The sequence below is a fragment of the Heliangelus exortis genome, chromosome 7, assembly GCF_036169615.1.
Source record: "Heliangelus exortis chromosome 7, bHelExo1.hap1, whole genome shotgun sequence".
In the NCBI taxonomy this organism is placed as follows: Eukaryota; Metazoa; Chordata; class Aves; order Apodiformes; family Trochilidae; genus Heliangelus; species Heliangelus exortis.
Window position 1 is genome coordinate 1321838 of NC_092428.1, and position 23623 is coordinate 1345460.

Sequence of the window (23623 nt, forward strand, 5' to 3'; positions counted from 1 at the left end):
GCCTACCAAGCACCAGAGGAAACTACAGCCAGGAGACTCATGGGCCAAGCTGTCCCTCAGAATTCAGCTCTATGAAAAGGCAATGCTGGCATTTCTGAAGGAGCTTTCTGCTTCTACAGTGGCTGGAGGGAGAAAATGGAGCAAATTTTTCTATGAAGAAAGAACATGTTCTTATACCAACTTTCCAAGCAAACAAAAACCCCATAAAAATCAAAGCCAAACCCACTCTGTGTTCCTGTTAACTGCTCAGACCAACAAGGGGCATGGACAGACCATGTTCTGCAGAAAACACCCCAAAGTGTGAGTCTGCAAGCTGCTGGGGTCAGGTGTAGCTCCATACTGCATGAAAACATTCTTTCCAGCAAGCAGTTATCCAACTTCTTCCTCAAAAATGCTTGTGAGTTTTATAAAACCAAAGTAGACTGTCTCTCAAAACAGTGTAATGAAATCTTGCAAACACTTACCTAATCCAAATCATTTGATTTTAAGCCTGACAGTCAGCCAAATCTATTTAAAGAGCATCACTCACAGTAAAAAAAGCAGCAGAAAGCCATTGGCTTTCAAGTGCAGAAGGTTCAGAGATGGTGAAGGGCTGGAAATTTCTACCTACTTGAGCTCGAGGGGAACTTCTCCTCCCAACTGCCTAGAGGTGCTTCTCTGGGGTGATAAAGTCTTCAGTCATTTCTGCAAACCTACCTAAGAGAAGAGCATCAGCTGATAAACATCTGTCTTCTCTGCAGACATACAACCACATGGACTTTTGTTCAAAATAATGGGAAAAGTATGTCATTTATCCTACAGAGCTACCAAGAGCAGGAACAGTAGTGTAGCCATGTCCAGACTTTCACAAAGCAGCTGAGATGACTCAAGTTATCCAGCTGGCTCTCAAATAATCAGAAAAGCTACTAAAACCTCTCCAGCAAAGAGCTCTAATTCAACATGACAGCCATTCAAAAGCAAATTACAATAAAAAAGCCAAACCCAGAGCTCTGTATATTCCAAGCCAGCATGACAGCCTCTTCTGGGACAGGTTGCCCAGGGAAGCTCTGGCTGCCCCCTCCCTGGCAGTGTTCAAGGCCAGGCTGGATGGGGCTTGGGAACAACCTGGGCTGGTTGGAGGTGTCCCTGCCCATCCAGGGGGGTTGGAATTGGATGATCTTGAAGGTCCCTTCCAACCCAAAGCATTCTGTGATTCTGATCAAAAATAACCTGCAAGATGATCTAGAAGTTTCTGGAGGAAAGCATCTCCAGTTGGAGGCTGCAATTCACATGAGCATAATGTGGGATAACAGAATAATAAAGGGCTTCTGTTCAAAGACAAACAATGAGAGCTGAGGTCAGAAGGAGAGAAGCAAAGGCCATGCTATTTACTTCATGGGGGGCTTATTGCCAAAACACTTCACTGCCCAGATAAGAACTTTTCCTCCTATCAAACCCATGGCATTAATAGCCACTGAGCTCATGCAGCATGGTACTTTCAGCACAGGCATTTGCTGGGGGGTCACAGGGACCAAGGCAGGCAAGCCCACAGCTTTGTGTCCTAAAAATTCTCTTGTCCTAAAAGCTTTGTGTCCCAAAATCCCTCGGAAGCAGCTGCCCCTCTTTCTGGGAGACAGCTCAAAGGATCTGTTATCTACACAACTTTCCTCTGATGACTGAAAAGGGGAGGAATTTATATAAAATTAAGAAGGTCTGCCCATCCTGAATAAATTCCAACCACTTGAAAACAATCAGCACTCCCTCCAGAGCTCCCTTCTTGCTCTACATAGTAATAAAAGCCTGTACCTTAACATACATTTAGGCTTTCAAAACACTTATCTTGAAGTTTTGTATTACTTTCTACACTAAATTTGCCAATTACTGTACTTAAAAAGTACTTAAGGCTGTACTTAGAAACCACCCTGCTTACTCTAGGCTTGGTGCTGGTCATTTCAGGAGAAGGAAGAGTGGGACAAAACCAGCTTTTCATCCCCCTTCACATGGAACTTGTGGAGTTCAGACAAAACCACAGCAGCTTCAAGTGTTATGCAAGTGCTCAGAAGCAGTTGAGCACCACCAGAAGTCTTGGAGCCCAGAAAATCACAACAAATGGGAGCAGGGCAGCTGGAAGCCATATGGAGACATGGAAGGTTCTGGTTTGATTCTAGGGAACACTCAGCCAGCCTCTTGCTGCCTATTGCTCCCTTTCCAAGTCTTCACCTGGGCTATCCAGAGGGGAGCTGCAAGAGCAATTCAGTATTTGATTCAATATCCAGATATAAACAAGCATTTTCATGGCAAAAGTCTGCATTTTACACCAATCAGCTATGGCCACAAGATTTCAAGGAACTTTTCCCCATGGCACCTTATTCCCAATACTCTCAACTCTCTGCCAATACTATCACTGACCCAAAAAAATCAAAGTTTTCTACTTTGTCTTGCAAATTCCAGATGACTTCAGAGTTCTTAGAAGCTTCCCAAAGTAGTGAGTAGTATTCAACAAGGTAAGGCTTAATGACAGAGAACTTTTGAATCCTAAAAATCCTGATGCCATCCTTTTCCTGAGGCTTTCACTGCTCAGCAGCATCTAAAAAAATGTTGATAAAAATTCTCTCCTCTAATGGCCCCCTTGTTGTGAGCTCCCCTGTCAACCTTGCCACCCCTTCCTTAAAGCAAGAGTCAGCAGCAATCAGCTCCCAAATCAGCAGCTGTGCACACTGCAGCACCACAAACCCCACTGTGCCATTAAACCTCAGATCACTTGATCTGGACTTCAGTAACATTTGAAAGGACTGGATGTGTTGATACACACACATCCAACATAGAAATAAAATCCAAGGGTAAGCAAGAAATGAATCTTGCAGGAAAACAGGCAGACAGAACTCCAGCACCATGAGAACTTTTAATTCCAAGGCAGCAACACACCCAGAGCAGCAGCAGGCTCTGAGCAGAGAGCTGGACAGCTTTTGGGCAGAAAACCAGAGCTTTCTGGTCATCTGCTAAGAATCAGTAAGTGAAACACCTGCTCTCCAGGTAGTGCTGAAGGGGAGAGACACCCAGGGCAGAAAGGAAGTTCTCAGCACAGGCACACAGCTGACTTTGGCACCAGCAGCTTTGGAAAACCTCCATGCACACAGGGTGGGCAGGCAGAATTCCCACCTCCCTGATGATCCATTCCCTCTTTTCTCTTGGCTTAGGAGAGAGTTTGGTATTGAAGCATCAGTTACAGGCTTATCCTCACCCTCTTCATTGACTCCATTGTGTACCACCATTATCTATAGCCTGCCATTGCCTCAAGAGAGCTTGTGACACACTCACCTGCTTGCCAGACTGCTCACACACCGAAGTACAGACCTAAAGCAGTGCAGAGAAACTCTGCAAACAAAGCAAGGGCTGGGGAGAGTGAAGAAAGAAGTGAGCAGCACTTTAAGGTGCCTCTGCTGAATCCCAGTATTAGAATGCTTACATCCTTTTCCCTGCCTTGCTAAAGCTGATAAGCAGGAGTGCTGCTGCACTGAAACATCATGTGGATTAATAATTCTACATAAAAATATAAACCCATGTACCCAGCATCCACAACATGCTGATTATTTTGGGGTTTTCAGGCAGTCATCTGTGCTGTATAGTTATAAATAACACTTAAGCAGCATCACGAGTGTGCAGACATATGCATGACCACTTAATAATCTCAACTTGGGTTTGAATCCATTGCTATTTAGTTTCAGAACAATAAGTACAACTAACAAGAACAGGGGAACTGATTTGGGCTTCATTTGGCTTTCTATTCAGATGCCTTTTTCCACAAAACCAACCGAAGCCTCTGGAAGCTGAGCAGGACAAACATCTGGAGGTAACCCCAGGGCAAAGCTTGTGGGATGAACACATCCCCTCTCCAACAGCACCTGAGAGCACAGGAGAAAAGTAAAACAACCCCAGAGGTTGGGGGAAGCATTCCATGATACAACAACAACCTGGGGCAGACAAACAGGGGGAGTGGAACTCAAAAACACTGTTTTTTTTTGTTTTCTATACAACTAGATCAGCAGAAGAAAACCTCAATGCATTCAGAGAAACTAGAGAGGTAAAGACACTCTGTGCAAGGTGATGAGATTGGGGGTTGGGTTTTTTTCTCCTTTTTCAAACAGGAAGCAGATTGATATGACCAAACTTTCCATCCCAAACCTGCACAAGGCAAGAGCTCTTCTCTCCCACTAGAGACCAAAGCATTTGTAAGATGCTGCCATGGTTTCCCCAGGACTCCTGCACCCCAACACCAGACCTGGCTGACTGGGCCACTGCTGGCTGAGCCTTACCTGAAATTATAATTTTATTGAGAAGTCCCTTACAAATAGACTATTTATGCTGCAGACATTCTGAAAGATACACTAGAATAACTATTTTGGAGAACAGCACCCCCACCCCCACCCCCCCATTTCTTTTTTATCAGGCAGTTATATATATATATAGATATAGCTATATAGATACATATCTATATATGTGTGTGTATATATATATCTATACATATATATATATGCCTTCAAATCCAGTCCAATCTCTTTTACTGTGTGAAATTTGGATTAGATGGCCAGAACAGGCAAAAGGTACTTTCTTTGCTTTTCACATATAGTAGCTTTGTCAGAAAGACATTTCCCAAACTAAAACATTACAGAATATGTATACACAGATGGAAGCTTCATGTCTGCAAAGCAGATTGTACCATACAAACAAGTTTTCTGAAATAGGGAATTTTCATTTTCTGAGTACAAAAAGATGAATCCATTAAGACCTGCACATGACCTTTCATAAATCTCCAGTCTCTTTGAATGCAAAGTCTGAATCCAACTTTCTAGTTTATTATTCAAAGCAACTGTTCAAGTATTACCAGATGCTACTTTAAGGAATTACCTCTATACTGATTTTAAATACTCATACAACCCTTTGCTTACAGTTTTTAATAGCTTAAAAATCTCAGCATCTCCTGGAAAAGCAGCTGCTGTCCATTCTATGAAATGCAGAAACAATGACACAATTACCTTCTATCAAAACCAGGCTTCTGGAGAGGTTGTTATTGTTTGCATTCAGAAAGGTTATTTTATCTTCACTAGAAAAGTACTGTGAAACTACCAAATGCAAAAGGGATTATTTTGTGTCCTGCTGTGGGCTGGAGAGATCCACAAAGCATGAAAGAGACTCTTGTTGAGTACAAGCAGGCTCTGTCCTAATGGGTCACAGAAGCAGAAGCTGTGCAAATGCAGTATAATACAAGAGGAACAGACCAGTTGGGTGCTGGGGTAAGAAAAAGAAGAATTATGTCAACAGCTTTAGTTTATTTATTTATTTTCTCTGCCTGGTGATGAAATGGCACTGCCGAGTGGCACCAGAAGCTCCCTATTAAAACAAACCAAAACCAAAGCAAGAGGAGGCACACACCATGAAATTAACCTTTCCACATGATCTGTGGGCTGCTCATTGGCAGAAAAAGAGGATGAAGAGGGAAGGTCACAGAAGTTCCTCTCTTTGCAACTGGAAGAAGCCTGTAAAATCCAACATTAAAATAGAATTCTGGGGGTGCCCAGAGAAGTTAACACAGATTTAAGCAACTGTGGAGAGGAAAAGACCCATCTAGAACTTGTTATGAATTAAAAAGAGCAGGTTTGAGGGCACTGTCCACCCCGATAGCACTGCAAACTACTCAGCCAACAAAAAATATTAAAGCCATGTGGAGTTGAGCACTGAAAGAGTTTGTGGAGAAAAGACCAGCCTTGCTCAGCTATGGATAACAGGATTTCAGTCTGGACTGTAAATAAAAGGATGGTTTTATTTTACCTTCAGAGGTTTGGTTTACTTCAGCAGTGGGGAAAGGTCTTGGGCAGCAGTCAGCAGCAGTACTCAAGGTTCTTCTTTACCCCCTAAAGTAAGGGGGGTCCTGCCCCATCCTGCCTTGTTCCCACTGGAGATGGACCAATTGTGGTCAAAGGAGAGGGCTCTAGGGACTGCAGGGCCTTAGACATGGCACAAAATCTTTGAGAGACTTTGGGGGCCACTCAGTGACAAGCAGCTGGGAAGCAGAAATGCCATGGGCAGCAAGGAAGCTGCACACAACCTTATTTCCATTTTGTCTCCCCTAGTCCTTTGGGATTTGCTCTTTTACAAAAGTAAAATTTCTAATACTTAGCTGAATTTAAAAATTGGCTTTTTTGGATGTTAAAATCCTTTCAGTTTTTGGGAGCTCACCACAGGAGAAGGGTTAGAAACATCCACCTCAAACCTGTGGAAGACTCCTTTTCCAGCCCAGAATGATCTCTGAGGTTTGCTTCTTCCCCAGACCTCCCTCTGGAGTCTGACTGAAGAGGCTCTGAGGAAGATCAGCAACTTGGTAGGGAAGCAGCTGCAGACCCAGAACACCTACAAGGCAATACAAGGAAAAACCAGACACTGCCCTCTTTAAAAAGCCCTCTCCTCCAGAGCAACCAGCCCTCAAGCAATGACCTGACATCTGGGTAGGCAACACCTATAAAAGCTGTCCCTATCAGGAAGGTTCACCACCCCCTGGCATGACACCACAAACAATGCTTTGCTGAGAAAGCAATTACAAAATTTCTCTTCAATACTAGGAGAAAGCTTTCAGCCCTACTGTTACTATAATTATAATTATTATCCATTCCTTAACCAGCATTACAACATACAACACTTCCTTATCCACACCTGTAAGGGAGACAGGAAAAAATAAGGATATTCTATCCAGATTAAGAGTCTATGCATCCTTCCTCTGTCATTAATAAAATAAATCACAGGCGTGTGTGTGCACACGTGCAACCAAGTGGCTAACCTGGAAAAATCTTCCATTTCTGGCCCATTGGGGCTGAAGTTGCTCCATTTGAAGCTGAACTGCTTGAGCTTGAGCCAGAATGTACAGTGTTAGATGCATTTTCTCTGCTAGACTAGAAGGAAACTTTTTTTCCTGGCTTGTTAGCAGTCTTGTTTTTTCCTCCTTCCCTCCACCTTCTCCAATTCAACAGACTCTGGTGACCCAGGGACTCATCAGTCAGGACACACATCCTCTTGTCACATCAAGCCCATTAGAAGCTCAAGAAAAAAACTTGTGGAATTTCATATATATTAACAGAGCCATTAAAAAAATATCATTGCGACCTGAGAAGTCAGAAGCTGAAAAGATGGAAGTGGAAAATGGATGCAATCACATGGCTCTGGCACACTCTTCTTTGGAAATAGCAATCTGGTCTCACAGCTTTCATCTGAGACAACTCCCAGGAGATACAGCAGCTGATTAACACCACTTGGCTCTTGGTGGAGCTGAAAACTGTCTTTCAAAAAAACCTTCTTATATATGCACTTGTTCCAGCTCCCATCATTCTGTTTCTTGATTGCTAGAAAAACTCTGTCTTGAGTATGGTTTTATGTCTCCAGCTGGGCAGTATGAGCATGATTTTCTCTAACACACTGCTTTGAGTACATCCCAGTATTTCCCCTCCCTGGGGTATGGCAGTCTCCCTGCACTTGCTTCTGAGGGACCTCAGACCTAGCACAATATTGACTTTCCCATTAGTAAGTGCAGCATTAAATCCTGCCCCAAAAGGTGCCACCCTTCACCAGCCATTAAGTTACATTATAAAGCAACTGCTTCTGTTTTCTCTCCCACAGAGAAGATGGAAACATACCAAGAAAAAAAAAAAAAATCTACAAAACTATCTGCTTATCCTCCAAATCACTCCTATCCTGCCAAGCAGAGAGGAGCTGGGAGGCAAGGCAGCAGGTGTGCCAAAACCATTGTTCATGGTGACAGCCACCACCGCCTGCTTCCTCTGCTCCTCTGGCTCTTTCTCACATTGCTTTGGCCTTAGAAACTCCCTAACAACCCAGAATCAGGCTGTTTGGGGTTTGAAGACACATAAAACTCTGAGACTGCTGACTGTATCCTATAGGATATGTCAATATGTTAAGGGGACTTAAAGCCCTGTATGCCTACCACAACGCTTCTCCCTCTGTCAAAGAAAAGGAAGAGCTTTCTTGAGCTGCCAGTTTAAAAAAAAAAAAAAAAAAAAAAAAAAAAAAAAAAGCACCAAGGTTTCTTTAACTCCCACCAAGTACAATGTACTAAAAGAAGGAATCTACACATTTTAACAAATATATACTTCGTGTTAAGCTGAAGCAGTGAGAAACATGGAATAGTAGTGGTAGACTTCCAAAATTCACAGAATAATTACTATTTATTTTGGAAACAAGACATTTCACAGAAAGCAGGGGATCAGGAAGCCAGCCAAAGCAAGTTGACTTCCCAAATCAACACACTAAAATAATGAAAAAGCTCTATGTACATTTAATAACTCATTCCATTACCAACTTTCTAACACAGAACTCAACTACTAGAGGGAAGCAAAACCACATCTACATCATCAAAAAAGCAGCTTGCAGAGCAACACTGTAACTGCTCCCTAGTCAGTATGAGAAATGAGCTGCCAACATCCCTTCCAGCTGTGACAAAACACCAAGGTGAGAAGAGATTCTGACTGGCTTCATCTTCAAGTTTGCCATGGAAACCATTAGTGAGGTGAAGCTATGGTGTGCTGGATGGACCACAGGCAGCTCAGGGCTCCCAGAGTGCCTCTGACACAGGCTGCAGAACAGAAATAGACTGCACACACACCACCAGCATTAGGCAGCAGGACTAGAATATTGAAAAGCAAACTGTTAGCAAACTGCAGCAATACTTTCACCTTTGAAACAAGGACAACACACACTTAAAAGAAGTATTTTCAGTGCCTCACCTAGAAGAGGATTCCCGCGGCAATTCGGACTCAATCAAAAACCTAGGGATGTCACAGCACTGGTGACACAGAATTAAAACCAGGGACCCACCTTCAGAATCCACTGCCTATTCCACCAGCTCCATCCTGAGATGCTGCAACAAAAGGTGGGGATCAGAGCAGGCTGAGAAAACCCTGGAGAGGACTCGCTGCTCGAGTACTAGGTTCTGAGTAACACTCGCACGGAAAAATTATTTAAGGGAGGAAGAAAGAGGCAGCAGAGTGTGGGAGGGGACAACCTGCAGTTTCAAACAATAGGAAGCTGTTAAAACAAAAAAACAAGGGCCTCCCTCAGCACAGGAAAGTCTGAAAAGCATTGCCCCCACTGCCACCTACCAGGCAGGCAGCTCTGACAACAGAGATAAGGCCCCGCTCACCAACAGTTCCCTTGGGAAACGGGGCCAGGCAAAAGGTTTTCCAAACCTTTTTAATTAAAAATAAAAATTAAAAAATGGCCAGACTGGGGGCAAAAGAGGGGCTGTAAGAGGTGCCTTCATGTTGGAGCAGCAGCCTGTGCAGAGGCAGGGCTCCCCTCAATGGAACAAGTCAAGGAGTGAGGTTCCTGCAGCCTCTTTAGCTGGAGGTGAAGGATGTTTTCTCATGGGAGAGGTTGGTATCAGGAGTGATGTGCAGCCACTGAACAGAAAAACATGGAAAAAGATTCAAAAAATGGCTTCAGTTTTGATCCCCTGGTTTACAGCCCTGCGGTTTGAATGCAAATTTAAAGGCTTGTGGGTTGGTTTTTTTTTCAAAGAACAATTATTGCAGGACAATTCCTGGAACCATCCCCTGGGGTTCAAAGCCAGTGATACTGATCAAGGATAAAAAGCAGCTTGTTCAGAGAAGGAAAAAAACAGCTTCCTACCCCCAAAACCTCCTGTAAGGTCAGTTAAGCTCAGCAGCAGCATCACTACATGATTATTCCCAGCCTCTCTTACAGCACACACAGCTCCAGGACACTGGTGCCATCCACACTCAGCATCAATTTGTTCTCCTGGGGTGGTCACACTCAGAGCACAGCCAGGGAGAGTCACTGCCTACCCAGGACCAAAATAACTTTAAAGAAAACTTTGATTATGTTACAAAAAACAATGAGCACCATTGTCTTTCTGCCCGAGCTCAATATAATGCTAAGAGAATCAGATTGAAATATAATAATGCTTTGGACCATACAAGGTATTGAAGATACTATCCCCAATGGGGCCATTTACCTAACAGAAACAAACAATGCAGAAAGGAAGCAGTTGGAATACAATTAAATTGGTTTGCCTTAAGAACAATCCAGTCTTGCAGGATAGAAGGGGCTGAGCCAAGTTTTAACTGTGTCTTTCCATAATGGTAGAGTTTTGGTGAGACAAAAATAGTACTCAGAACAAGAAAGGAAAAAAATGACAGCACAGGCACAGTATTCAAAGCAGCTTTTTTACCTCATGGTGCTTCTACATCCTTTTCTTTGTTAAGTTTTAGATTTGTGTGTGCTTATTTAGAATAAAATAATTTCCTAAAGTGTAATATTAGTGGCATAACTGTGAACAAAAAGCAGTGCATTGTTGAGTAACCATGCTGGGCTGAAAACCTGCTCTGCAGCTGTGTGTGGTTAAAGCAGCATCTTAACTCTGTAGCACTCTTTCCTCCAACAGCTTATTCCAAGGAAGCCAAACCACTTAGAAACACAGTTTGCAATACTAACACAGACCTTTCCCAAGCACAAGCAATATGCCAGCCTCCATTATCATCATACAGAAAGAGTGATCAAACCCTTCCAGGTGTCCTGCAGGTTTCCTTTCAAATACCTGCACAAGTTTTACCAATGGTTAGCAAGCCCCTTTGTTCAAGTGGCTGGATGTCCAGGGCTCACTGACCTGAGGCTGGCAAGCACCCCTGCAGAGAAAACACAGCTCTTTACACTCCCTTTCTCCTCCTCATTCCAACAGACAAAAGCATGTACCTTTCCTACTCAGACAAAAAGTCCCTGTGACTGCACTGATTTCCTTGCTGAGGTGGGGTGGGCCAACTCCCACAAAATGTGGCAGAGGCACCTGCACCAGGAACACCAGCAGCTCTATAGCACTGATGTTAACAAATTCCCCTTTGCTTCAACCACCACTTCAGAATTCTTTCTCAGCTTTTTGCTAAAGTGCTTCTGGTGACCCACACATACTTGGGTAACTGCTAGAAGTATGGATCAGATTCTACGTGTTTCCCAATACCTGCTTTGACACCATTTTGTGAAGTTCCTCAGCATGAGGAGAGCTGAGACTGTTATCCAGTCCCTCAGTATTTCAGGGCATGAGGAAAGAATGAAAATCATTGCCAGCAGCTCTCTTTCAAGTAAGATCAGTTCAGCTTCGTCACACCTAAAATTAAAACTTTTAAAAACCATAGAGCAGCAATAGACAGCTGTGGGCTTTACTATTAAAACAAATCCCTTTGCATCAGACAGAAAATAAGATTTTGCTCCCTGCTGCTGGCAGCCGGAGAGTTCAGAGAGCAAGAAGCAAGGGGACACATCCCCAGCAGCAGCAGAACACCACTTCTGTGCTTATAAAAGAGAGCTTTGCCAAACACACCAGCTAAGCATCTGACTCACTGCCACCAAACTGAGGAAGAATTCAGAGCAATTACCACGTTTCTGCACGGAACAGGAAGAAATAAATAAGAAAGAGGGGGGGGGAGGAAAAAAAAAGCCAAAAAAAAGCATTTTCCACTCTTCTCACATTGCACCTAAAATCAGGCCAGCCCTCCAACAGCTCTGGTCAAGTACTGCAGCCCTAAGGGCTGGTGGGAGCTGATGGCAATGCTAGTTAAATACAGCCACCCAAAGAGATGCCTCAGACTGAAATGAAGCAGGAAAACAAGGCAAGAGAAAGCAACAGCAACAACTCTGGAATCTCTCTTCCTTTCCTTTGTTTTCTGCTTTGGTTCAGGTATCAGCAAGATGAGCAGCAACTGTATTTGCAGGCAGCCCTGTCTATCAGAGCCATGCATGCATACAGGGTATTTTCACAGCTGGCAAGATAAAGAGAGATTGTCTGAGAAAATCACAAAAGTTTAAAAAATTTTTTTGCAGAAACGAGATATAGATGACAGAGAGCTGCAAGAACCATTTTTTTTTCCCAATACTGAAAACAGTTCTTTTCCCAAAGTCTGCAGTCATATGATTTCAGCTTCCTTCTGGTGTTGCAGATTGTGCTGCTTCTTCCCCTGCAAAGGCTCTGCTAGCCCTTCCCCTCACCTTCCAGTAATATCCCACCACAGCACACCTACTCACAGAGCTGTAAATGTCAGCTCTCTGAGCACAGATTAAACACCACAACTTTGTCTACATGGAGAGGTTTGTCAGGAGTAAGTGATCTGTGGTGAGGCAGCACCTTGACTGCCTTCAGCAGAGAAGCTGGTTGCAAAAGTTCCTGCCCACCTTTGACAGATCCCTCTTGGCTGCTCTCATCTGATGCTCTGTTCTGCAGATTGCAGCCTGGGGAAGGACCACACTATAAACTGCATCATCAAGACAATCTGCCTTTAAAATAACCAGAAGATAAAAGCATGAAGGTGGCTATTTTCAGTTATTCAGAACACACAGCAGTCCTGCAGCAAACAGTTTGACTGGCACAGCATGGACCAGGAAACCACAAGGGGTAGAGGAGCAGTAGTTAGAGCAGCTCCTGTGAGCTTTGAGAGCCTGTGCAGATGCACTAATTCCTTGCACAGGTAACTCACAGTTTGGTTTATGACACATCTATGCCAACGTGACAGCTGCTGCCAGGGTGGATCCATTCACCATCACATGCCCTCTCTGCTCCCCTCAAGCAAACACTGGGCAGCCAGCAAAATGAGCTACTCCAGGGTGGTATGCCAGCAAAAAAACCAACTCCACCAATGGAAATAAAAATCATAGGGTGGGTTGTTCTTTTTTCATCAGCTTGTTCACTCAGGATTCAGAGAAGAAAGCCTGGTGAGCAGTGCCTCGTGACAGTGGCTTGAAATTCAGATTCTCTCACCCAGATAAAAGCTGCCCCTGCACCTGCACTCAGCTGCTGGTGTGGCAATCCTGAGGAAAGGTGTGGTTTTGTTTCACCGGGCTGTGTCACTGTTTACATTCCCTGGCCTCATGCTCCCACTGCTTCCCAGGAGGGCACTGAGCTGCAAACCAGTTGCAGGAGCCACTCCAACTCCTGAGAGCAGCCACATCGCACAGATGGGCAAGATGAGCATCACACAAGGAGCAAGCAAGAGCACAGAGCACCCAGCTGAGACCCGGCAAGGCACCCAGCCCTCTCCTGAAGCAGCCACTCAGCACTCCAGCAAAGATCAGTTCAAAACAATTGCTGCCCATTAAACCCCCTGGTTAATCTTTTCTAGCCTCTTTCAGTTTAAGTGCATTCTTCTGGGACAGGGGGTTTTAATTTGCAGCACATCCCCACGGCTTTTCAGAAGACTGGAAACAGATGTTTGCCCCTTCACTGAAAACCTGCAAGGTCAAAATAGTTAATTCTGTGGATACCAAACCCTGCCCATCCACAATTTCTTAATTTTGGAGGGGGAGGGTGGATTGAAGAAGAGAAGCCCACGTTCCCACATTAGCAGTTCATTTTTCAAGAGGAGGGAAAAAAGCCAGCAAAAATCCAACAACACTCAAACAAACTTCAGGGCAACGTGTTCAAATATATTAGGCAAACACATATGGTGTACTCAGCTGACCTTCACATAGCAAGACAATTGTTTAATAGTATTGGGCAGAGAGAGAGGAGCACAGCAAAAGCTTCATTTTGCTTTGTGGACACAGCTTTAAAGCCAAATGGAGCCATACAGTGAAAACAGGTAAAAACCAATACTGGTTTCTGCATCACTATCTGAGCTGTTCTTTTATTAAAACCAGGTCACTTAGAGCTATTCATGTAGCTTGTAAATGATGAGCAAAAAGCTTTTTTTTTTTTTTTTTCCATTTTCCCATTGCTCAAGAATAACCAACCATGACATCAGAAATACTTTTCAAGACTACTCAGAGGCTGGCTAACATGAGGCCAGAGTTTCTATGCCCTCCACTTTCGTTCAGCCTCCCAACTGCTCATCCTCAGCCTTGCACAACCCTCTCCAACCTGGCAATACAAGAATTGGTGTAGCAACAGAGACAACCTCATCAGGGTAAACAGCAACCAGGTGGAAAGACAGGCCAGGGTACTTTGGAGTTAGATCTGCTCCTCAGTGTTCCTCACACAGCCCTACAAGTACTTGTTGCAGGACCAGTTAAATTCTCTGAGAAGCCGTGGCCTGTAGCTTAAACCAAAATCTAAACTAGCTCTAAAAATAAGCTTAGGAGCAGGAAAGTGGAAAGGATTCCTTTGCATATGAAAGTGTGCCCTTGGCTAGCAAACCTTATGGTTTGACAGATGAATCTGGCCCATTTACTTTTAAGAGTAAGACCAGTTTGTATCCACACTCAGTGTTTCCCACTCAACTGGGAGAAGCTGCAAGTCTTTTCCTTATCTGTCTGTACTGCAAGGCAGAGTGCTCCTCACTGAAACCACTCTTCCTTTTGGCAGGTGACTCAAGAAAAAAAAAAGAACGACAAGGAGAAAAAATAAAGCCTTAGCAACCTGAGCACACCATTAGGAACACATCCTGCTGGCAGCCTGGCTTTTTACATCGAGGAACTCTGAACCCACTGCTTCAAACTGGTTTTACCTGTAGCACTGGGAGGCCTGCAGACAGACAAGGTTTAAAGGTTACCAGACAGACACATGCAGGAACCTAAATACCTCTCTTCACCAAAGAGGTACCCCCCACAAATACCACAAATAACTGCAGTTCTTGTTGCTACAACACTCCTAAAACCAAAACAAAACCAAGGAAAGCAATTGTATTGTATACTTAATCCCAGGGACTGCATCACCAAAAGGATGTTTTATGAACCAGAAAGAGATGGCAAAAGGTCTTCTTGACTACAAGTAGCACAACAGGTTACAGACGACTGTAAATCAAACAAAGCACTAAATTAAATTTCTTGGTTAAACCAGAAATGTGATGCCCGTGCCGTATCCAAAGCTAGATGAGTATCCCAGGACCTGTGCAGCTGGGACACTGTCTTGTGACCTAAAAGGCACAGCACAAAATTTGTTTCCCTGCAAGAAAAAAGAATTTCCTGTGGTTTAAATATGACCCTGACACATTCAGGAATTCATCTACAGTTTGGCTACTCTGGGAGTCAGAAAATAACTACTCCTGTGTAAAGCACACACATGGCACTGGACCAGAACAACTGGAGTGACAAATCCATATCCTCTTTTCCCCTGTGTCATCAAGAACTTAAGAGAATTTTGTTAAAAGTACTGTAATCTTGATACATCAGATCTTAGCAACTCTGTGGTCCTTGACAGCTTCATCTGACAGCTCCAGCTAAAAAAAATAAAACTGATGTTTTTCAGGCTCCTACCTGACATTTAGAGAAGGAAGAAAAAAAAAAAATTTGGAGGTGGAAGATTCACTTTGGAAACTAACATCAGTGTGAGACCAGAATGAAAGATTGAAAATAATCTCACAAAAAAGTTCTCCTTACCTATATTCACTTGTCCCCTCTGATATTCTAGTTCCTCAGCTTTATTAGTTTACTTTTGTATCACTTAGTGGAACAGCAGAAGGAAGGAGATCACAAAGCCACAGTTATCAAGAATGTAATGAGACTCATAACATTTTATCTTACACCACTTTAAATTTCCTCCACTAATTATCTTCCGTTAGGTCTTATTTTTAGTGTTTGCCCTCTGCCTGAACCTTGGCAGAGTGACATGCAGTCAGGCTGTGCAGCACACAGCTCCCAGGAGCATTTAAATCCATACCATGATATTGAAGAGCTGAAAGCAAAAGTCAGTGACAGGGTGATTCCAGGAATCACCCCAGCCACTGGGAAGGGAGGAAAATAGCAATCTTTTAAACCAGGTATGACTTGCAAATTAAAATAAGTAAACCCTCTCTGAAAACCTGCCATTACAATGAGGGGAAGTAACAGCATTTCTTATCTTTCTTTGCACATTGAAAAGTTTTCTGATCATTTCATCAGAACAGCCAGGATTTCTTAAAACTGCAGGAACCTTCAACAGCTGTTGCAGATGCTTGAAATCCAGTGATTTTTGAATAGTGTATACACTCACACACATGAGGGGCATTGTTTGTTTCACAGCCAGTGAAATGGAATCACTTCAGATGCTAAAATCTCAACTAGAAGGGCAAAGAAACAGCTGATGAATTCCAGAGGAAACAAGTGAACCACTCCTGAAAAACCTACGGGAAGTCACATCCATCACAGTAATAGGTGCTGTAATGAAAAAATACACTTAGCAGTTAAAGAGATTGTCAGGTAGAGAAGTGACCAGGTTTCACCCTATAGCCTAATCCTGCCATGTCCTGGATTATGTGGTTGTTCACCTTAGCCTGGCACCCTCAAGCTGCATCACCCCTTTTGCCTACAAATCTGCTCCTCAGAGAACACCAGTACACTCTGCAAAAGCATGCAAAAAAAAAAAAAAAAAATACTCCTAATAAAATACTGGAGCAATGTGACATTCACACAGGGTTTCCTCTCCCCTGGGTGTGTGGCAAGGGACAAGTGTACCTTCATATACAGAATTAGAAATATTCCATTGGCCTTCAACAAACTTCACCCCTTAAAAACCAAACAAGCCACTATTAATATAAATCACCTGGGATGCTGCAGATTCCAGGACTAAGGCCACTGCAGCCCATCCATCCATGCAGGGTGCCCACTAAAGAGCAGCCCAGAATACCAAGTACAATATGAACATCAGCAGCTAAATTTAGAGAGTAAAAACATCATCTGTTGCATACTGATGAGGCTGAAACACTATCGAGGCAACAGATGAAAGAAACCTGCAGAAAGATGGATTCCTAGGTGTGCATTCAGAACTAAAAATAGTCTGCATCAGAACAGCTGCAGATGGCCATACATTCAAGTAGTTTTATGTTAATGAGGAGTTACTCCAGATCCTGCTCTGTAGATTCACAGACTAAATCTGCTTTGGAATCTAAGGCAGAAATTAGATGTGGCAGAGATGGGCCCTTCCAATTCAAGACTTCAAAGGCAAGTCTTAGTCTACATTTCTTTGCATAAGAATACAAGAGGGAGCTTCTTTCAGTCAGGATTCAAGCCTGCTAAAGCCTTGCTGTGCTTTCTCACATCCTTCTCCTCCCCAGAAAAGACAGAGGCCCTCCTGCCAACTTTATCTTCATGTGATAACTCTCTCCAGCACAGAAACTTTTTCCATTATTTCTCTCTGCCAATTTTAACTTATCTTGTGAAAAGTGAGCGCATTAGACAAGAAGTCAGAGCTGCAAATTTAAAAGCCTATCGCAGAGATTAAACGAGTGTTCAAAGAAAGTGTCTCACCTACACTTACTAAACAAATAAACCAAACCACACACAAACAGAACAAAAAAAAAAAAAAAAAAAAACAAAAAACAACCAAACAAAACCCACAACCAAATCCGTAATTAATTCTTTGCCTTTCTTCACCAGAAGTAGCAAACACAATTCTTTTGCAAACAAAGATTTCAGTGGTGTAAATTCCACCAGGGGTTGCAGGCTCCCACTTAACTGGCACAAAACTGGCATGGCCCTTACTCCTGTCCATACAGATGGGCTTTCATCTCCCCATTGCCCAAGGGGGAAAAGCAGCACCCCTCCTCCCCTACTCGGGACCCCGGGGTTTGGAAACGCCTTGATTTACCCAAGAATTAAGTAACTGAAGTAAATTAATAATTATAAATATATATATATATAATATTACCCAAGAGTTAAAACACAGCACCTTCCAGCAAGGGCAGCAGGTACAGCGAGAACTGAGGGCAGCACCGGCTGTTCATTTACTCTCCTCGGCAACAGTTGGAACAACTAAACAGAAATTCAGCGCACGGCGTTATGTGCGACGATAAAAAGAAAGGAAAAAAAGGAAAAAAAAAAAAAAAGACAGAAAAAAGAAACCTAGGAGTCAGGAAGGAGGGGTGGGGGTAGTTTGAGCAGCGCATCTTCCCCTCTGCTCCGCGAAGCTGCCCCAGCCCCAAGACGGGAGCCCTGCCCGCCCCCAGCCCCCGACCCGCACTCACTCTGTCGCGACAGATGGGTCCCCGCTATCGCTGTCGCTGTCCCGGGGAGCGGCAGCGCGAGGCAGGCCCCGCCCCCATGACGTCACCGCGCACCTGATTCCCGCGGGCAGGTCCCGCCTTAAAGGGGCAGCGCCGGGGTTGGGAAACCATTCGGGTAACGAAATAATTTAGGGGGAAAAAATAAAATAAATTTAAAAAAAAAGCACTCGGCTGGTGGACAGCAGCGGTTTTTAGGTTGGGTGCTGCAATTCTGGCGGAAGAAACCGAGCAACCAACCCAAGGCAGCCCAAAACACTGCAGCAAAGGATGAGCCGGGTGGGAAGAGACCTCAGGGACCACCTGGTCCAACCCTTCCCATGTTGCTGCTGATGGAGCTGAGACTTCAAACCTTCCAGAGAGGGGGGGATCCACCCCTTGCCCTGTGAGCCCATCCCAGTGGCTGACTGGACTCAGGGGAAAGGTTTCCTCCTGTGCCCATTGCCCCTTCTCTTGCCCATGGGACTCGTTGTCCACAGAGCCTCCATCTGCTTTGCAGCCCCTCCTGAAGCACTGGATCGTGGTGATGAGGCCCCCCCAGCAGTCTGTACCACTGATGCCTGGCAGGTGAGAGCCACTCTCACCTGGGATAAACCAAACCAAACCAAACCATTAGCACCATCTCCAATCAAAACCAAGTGTCCTCTCCACCCCCCTGCTCACTGATCCTCTCCGCCCAGCAAACTGGAGAGCAAGAGTTCTTCACACCAACATCTGCACTGCTGGCACTCAGCTGGGCAAGTCACACCAGGTGTGGGGCAGAAAAGATTCAAATGCAACCTAAACCCACTAAGGTTTCCTATTTGGGAAGCAGCTTTGAAGAGAAACCCAGCAGTTCCCATCCGGTGTCATCCTGTTTGTAGCCACACACAGAAAAGATGGCACTGCCAGACACCCAGCCATGGCAAACACACATGGGGGAAAAACACACACGTGGGGGGGAAAACCCAGACTTAAAGAAATTTGCTGGGAATGCTGAAGCTGCAGGTCCTTCCTTTCCTTCCTTCCTTCCTTCCCTTCCTTCCTTCCCTTCCCTTCCTTCCCTTCCCTTCCTTCCCTTCCCTTCCTTCCCTTCCCTTCCTTCCTTCCCTTCCTCCCTTCCTTCCCTTCCTCCCTTCCTTCCTTCCTTCCCTTCCTCCCTTCCTTCCCTCCTTCCTTCCTTCCCTCCTTCCTTCCTCCCTTCCTTCCTTCCCTCCTTCCTTCCTCCCTTCCTTCCCTCCTCCCTTCCCTTCCCTTCCCTTCCTTCCCTTCCCTTCCTTCCCTTCCCTTCCTTCCCTTCCCTTCCTTCCCTTCCTTCCTTCCCTTCCTCCCTTCCTTCCCTTCCTCCCTTCCTTCCTTCCTTCCCTTCCTCCCTTCCTTCCCTCCTTCCTTCCTTCCCTCCTTCCTTCCTCCCTTCCTTCCCTCCTTCCTTCCTTCCCTCCTTCCTTCCTCCCTTCCTTCCCTCCTCCCTTCCCTTCCCTTCCCTTCCCTTCCCTTCCCTTCCCTTCCCTTCCCTTCCCTTCCCTTCCCTTCCCTTCCCTTCCCTTCCCTTCCCTTCCCTTCCCTTCCCTTCCCTTCCCTTCCCTTCCTTCCACTACAGTTAGCACAAAATCACCAGTGCTAATTGCCATGACCTCCAGCTTTCAGGTGAACTTCATGCCAATCAATTTCTCTCTGTCTGGTCCAATTCCTCTCTGTAACACCCTGACAAGTTTTACTTCCCCAGCTCTCATCTCTTTTTTCACTGACAGTCCTCACTGCCAGGTACCAAAGGTGAAATCACCATGGAGAAAAGTGTCTCTTCTTCCCCCAGGTAACACCACCAAGCTTTTACTCAGCCTTCAACAGATATTGCTAAGCAGTTACCTGGTTCTTTAAAAGTCCCCTTTTTTATCTGTTTCCATGCATGGGTTCCACCAGTACTCATGAAAAAATGTTGCTGGGCTTTGGAAGGGCAGCATCCTGAGCAGCAGACAGCAGAGAATTCTGGTTTGCACAGAGGAACAGCCTGAGTTAAGCTTTAACACAATATATTAGAGCCTCAGACACAACATTTTGCTTCTTGCTTTGGTTATAAGGAAGACATCATAGATGACACCTTTATTAAAATACCTGAATTACATTGGACCCCTGCTTTCCCCTAGAGAAATCATTTCTTTTATTTCCCCTGATATTTTTAGACATATAAAAAAAAAAAAAAAAAAAAAAAAAACCACAAATCACTTTTTATTCATGTTCAAACCTCTTTTTTCCCCACCCTTCTTTTCCTGAGTGTCGGTAAGCTCTGTGCTTCTACTTTACTGGGGTTAGGACTACAATACTAAATAATCAGGATATATTTCTGAAATGTCTTTCAGAAAGTGTTGAATGTGATATGGCATGTTTTAAAAAAAAATAGAATTTCACATTTCTTCTAGCCTCAAACTGCATGTGGAGGTAAGTTTTATGACATTATTTTAAGTACTTTAAAATAAGAGGGTTTAGAGAAACCAATTATGTTGATAATGACAGTAAAAGCCCCAATGCTGAAGACTTTTAGAACTAGGGGATCTCATTCTCTACTGCTGAAGTACTGAAAGATAAAGTTTCTTGGGTTTTCATCTTTCTTTCTGAGCTGAGAACCAGCATGGAACAATGAAACTATAATTAAAAAGTCAAAAGCTAGGCTATCAGTCCATGGTTTCAATGCAGCATCTCATTTCCTAAACTTTAAATGGCAAGCAATAAGTGGGATTTTACTTTAAAGTGTATTTAGAATGGATAATTTTACATATTGATAGGCTTAAATGCCAAAGTTAAATAGAGCCCAATACACTTTCCTCCTGGTAAAAATAATTCTAATCGTTTTAAAAATGTCAGATAACAAAACCCAAATGTCCTGGGTGATTGTCACCCATCACCCTGTTGGGTCCCTTTTGATCACTGGGCTCCCACCCTGAGAGTCAGCTTTGCAGCTGCAGGTGGAGCCTGGAAGTTGGCTCTTCACAGCTGACAGCTCAGCTATTGTCTGCAGCCCTGCTGCTTACCCAGACTATTGTCCTGCCTTCCTGTTGCCTTCCCCTAGAACCAACTATTAAATTAAACCTACACACTTAACACATATTCCCACCCACCAGAGCTAACCACTACTGACTGTGCAAGACTTAATTAAAAGTTCTGCTCCATCCTGCCTTGCACAGTGGAAGCACAAGAAAATCACTTCTAAACCCCATTTTCATTCAAGACCACTGGATTTTTAATTTTTTTTTAAATCTTAGTAGCCTAAATGAATTCAGTGCCCATTCAGTAGCCTAAATAAACTTAATAGTCAACTGCCCTTAAATGACAAAGTTTCTAACACAGGACAACCATCATTTACTTGTATTGCAAGGAGAGTTCAAACTTTCAAACTCTGCTTTCCAGTGCAAGGGGGTGTTACCTGTCTCACTCCATGCTCAGGCACACAAAAATCACCTGAGATGATTAAGACAAAAAAAAAAAAAAAAAAAAAAAAAAAAAAAAAAAAAAAAAATTAAGAAGCCATGAGTTTTCTGGTCTACCTATGGCTTTCAAAAGGTAAGACACAACATGAAATAATCTGTTGACCTGACATCATCTGTTGGAGTTACCTTAACCTCTGCTGCTGTGGATTTCACTGCTACCCAAGCAGAGCAGGGGAAAGCAGCTCCATCCCCCAAACCTGCTGAGCATCAAACCCATGGCTTGGCACCAGGGCAGCACTCCCAGACCTCAGGCACTTGAATTGCAGCAAATGCTGGATTGTCTCCTGAATCCAGAAGCATCAATAGTGCTTAAGAGCTGGCTGCTGAGGTTGCAACATCCTGCAATTTCTGTACCATGGGATGGCTTTATTACACATTCCTCCTACCTAGTAGTCTCAGTCTTCCAGTGGCACATGCTGCTGGCAGCTCTCTCAGAGAATCAGCAGCTTTGGCAACTTTTTCAAAGATTATTTTATCACTGAGTGTTCATGGGTGATAAGCTGTGTTGCTTTGCATCCTGCTACAGCAAGGGTCCTTCTATTTATTCCAAATATCTCTATCACCTGCTAGATTCATACAGCCAGCTCTAAGTTTGCATCTTAAAAGCAAGGATTCCTGGCTCTGATGGTTAAAAAAAAAAAAAAAAACAAAACCTGAGCAAACAGAATCCTCTGAGCTCTACCACATGCATGTGTCTAAAAGTTTGAAATCTAACAATGAACATTTAAATAATCAATGTCAGCAGATATTCCCCTTGCAGATAAAATGAATGCAACCATCCAGCTAGGAAAGCAAGGTACATAATGAAGAAAAAAACATTAGACATTAGCCCAAATTCACTGTGGGATGGAGAAGGAAAATAGTAGGGTAAGAGCTACCAGAGATCTACCAGGTTTCCCCACATAAATATCTAAAGATGGCAAAGAAGTAATAATTAGAAAATAAAAGGAAAAAAGAGGGTAAAAATGTAGATTGGAAGCAACTTACAATAAATTATTAGAAAGAAGGAATACTGAAGTGATGGAATTTCCTTCACATTTACTTAAACAAAAAGTCCCATTAAAATGTGCTTGAAGCTGTGACAAATCCCACTCTGGGGCACAGACTTCAGGTTTGGCTGGCTTCTCTGTACACAAGCTGTTGGCTTTGACTCATGCAATCACTTCTTTCCCTTGGAGAAAACAGAAGCTAAAATTGCCAAGTAAGGTAATTTCCAACTGCAATGATTAAAGACGTGTGCTCTGGAGTATAACAATGCAAATAGAGACTCCAAGTATGCTAACAACACATGTTACAGCCTCAGGTAACTGAGCCTGCACTCATTTCTCAGTGGAGAAATACACAATGGAAATTGGGAAAGATTTTATAAACAAAACAATTACCTGCAGTACACTCCTTGTTTTCTTATGATAATAATATGTTGAGTTCTCAAAGTGCTGGCCTGACAACTGAAGTCGTTAGGAAAATGAGAAAGAAATAAAAGTTGACTATTGGCAGGTTTGTCAGGGACATAAAGCAGATAGAAATGAGCTGAAACTCTTGCATGGTATACCTAATAATTATGTAGTCAGGTACCAAGAAAAACAAGATGAGAGCTACTGAGTTAGAGGACATCAGAAGTGGAAGGACTTGCAAGATGGAGGCTGCCTGCATCATCATCATCATCATCATCATCATCATCATCATCATCATCACCATCATCACCATCATCACCATCATCACCATCATCACCATCATCACCATCATCACCATCATCACTTGGGCTAGTGAGTACTGTCCCAGAATTGTCTCCACATACCAACCCCATGCACATCAGGTCCAGACTAATAAATGACCAATTTTTCTTTTTTCCATCACTAACATTCCAAAAAGTCTATACAGACTGTTCAGCCTTAAGATAATGTTGTTACTCAAAACACAGCTAAATAAAGAAAATGCCTTATGCAAGTCAGCTATCTCAGGAACTGCTCCTTTGCTCCTGGTCCAACACTCAATCTGCATTTTTGCAGTAGCTTAAGTAAAATAACTTGTCTTGCCCTACCTCCCACTGCTGGGCCTTGCAGCTTCCTACCTTCTTGAAATAGCCTACTACATACACAATTTATGTGTATTTAACTTGGGGGCCTGCATGCTTCCAACACTTCCCAGTTCAAATTGTTCCAGTCCTTCCTACTAGGCCCTGTTTTCCCAAATTATTACTCTTCT

General features: G+C 43.7%; 1 protein-coding gene across 12 annotated transcripts in view; it reads right to left on the bottom strand.

Annotated features, from left to right (window-relative positions):
• Positions 1–23623, bottom strand: part of USP54 (ubiquitin specific peptidase 54) — an 86204-nt gene that overhangs the window by 47354 nt on the left and 15227 nt on the right. For 8 of the 12 annotated variants that reach the window (XR_011726646.1, XR_011726645.1, XM_071748010.1 and 5 more), the window contains exon 1: positions 17922–17991. The exons of 3 other annotated variants lie outside the window; for them this stretch is intronic. The gene's annotated coding sequence lies outside the window, so the exon portion shown is untranslated. Of the gene's footprint in view, positions 1–8856; positions 8959–17921; positions 17992–23623 lie in introns of those variants that run through there. One more of the 12 variants, XM_071748008.1, reaches the window with a different exon arrangement.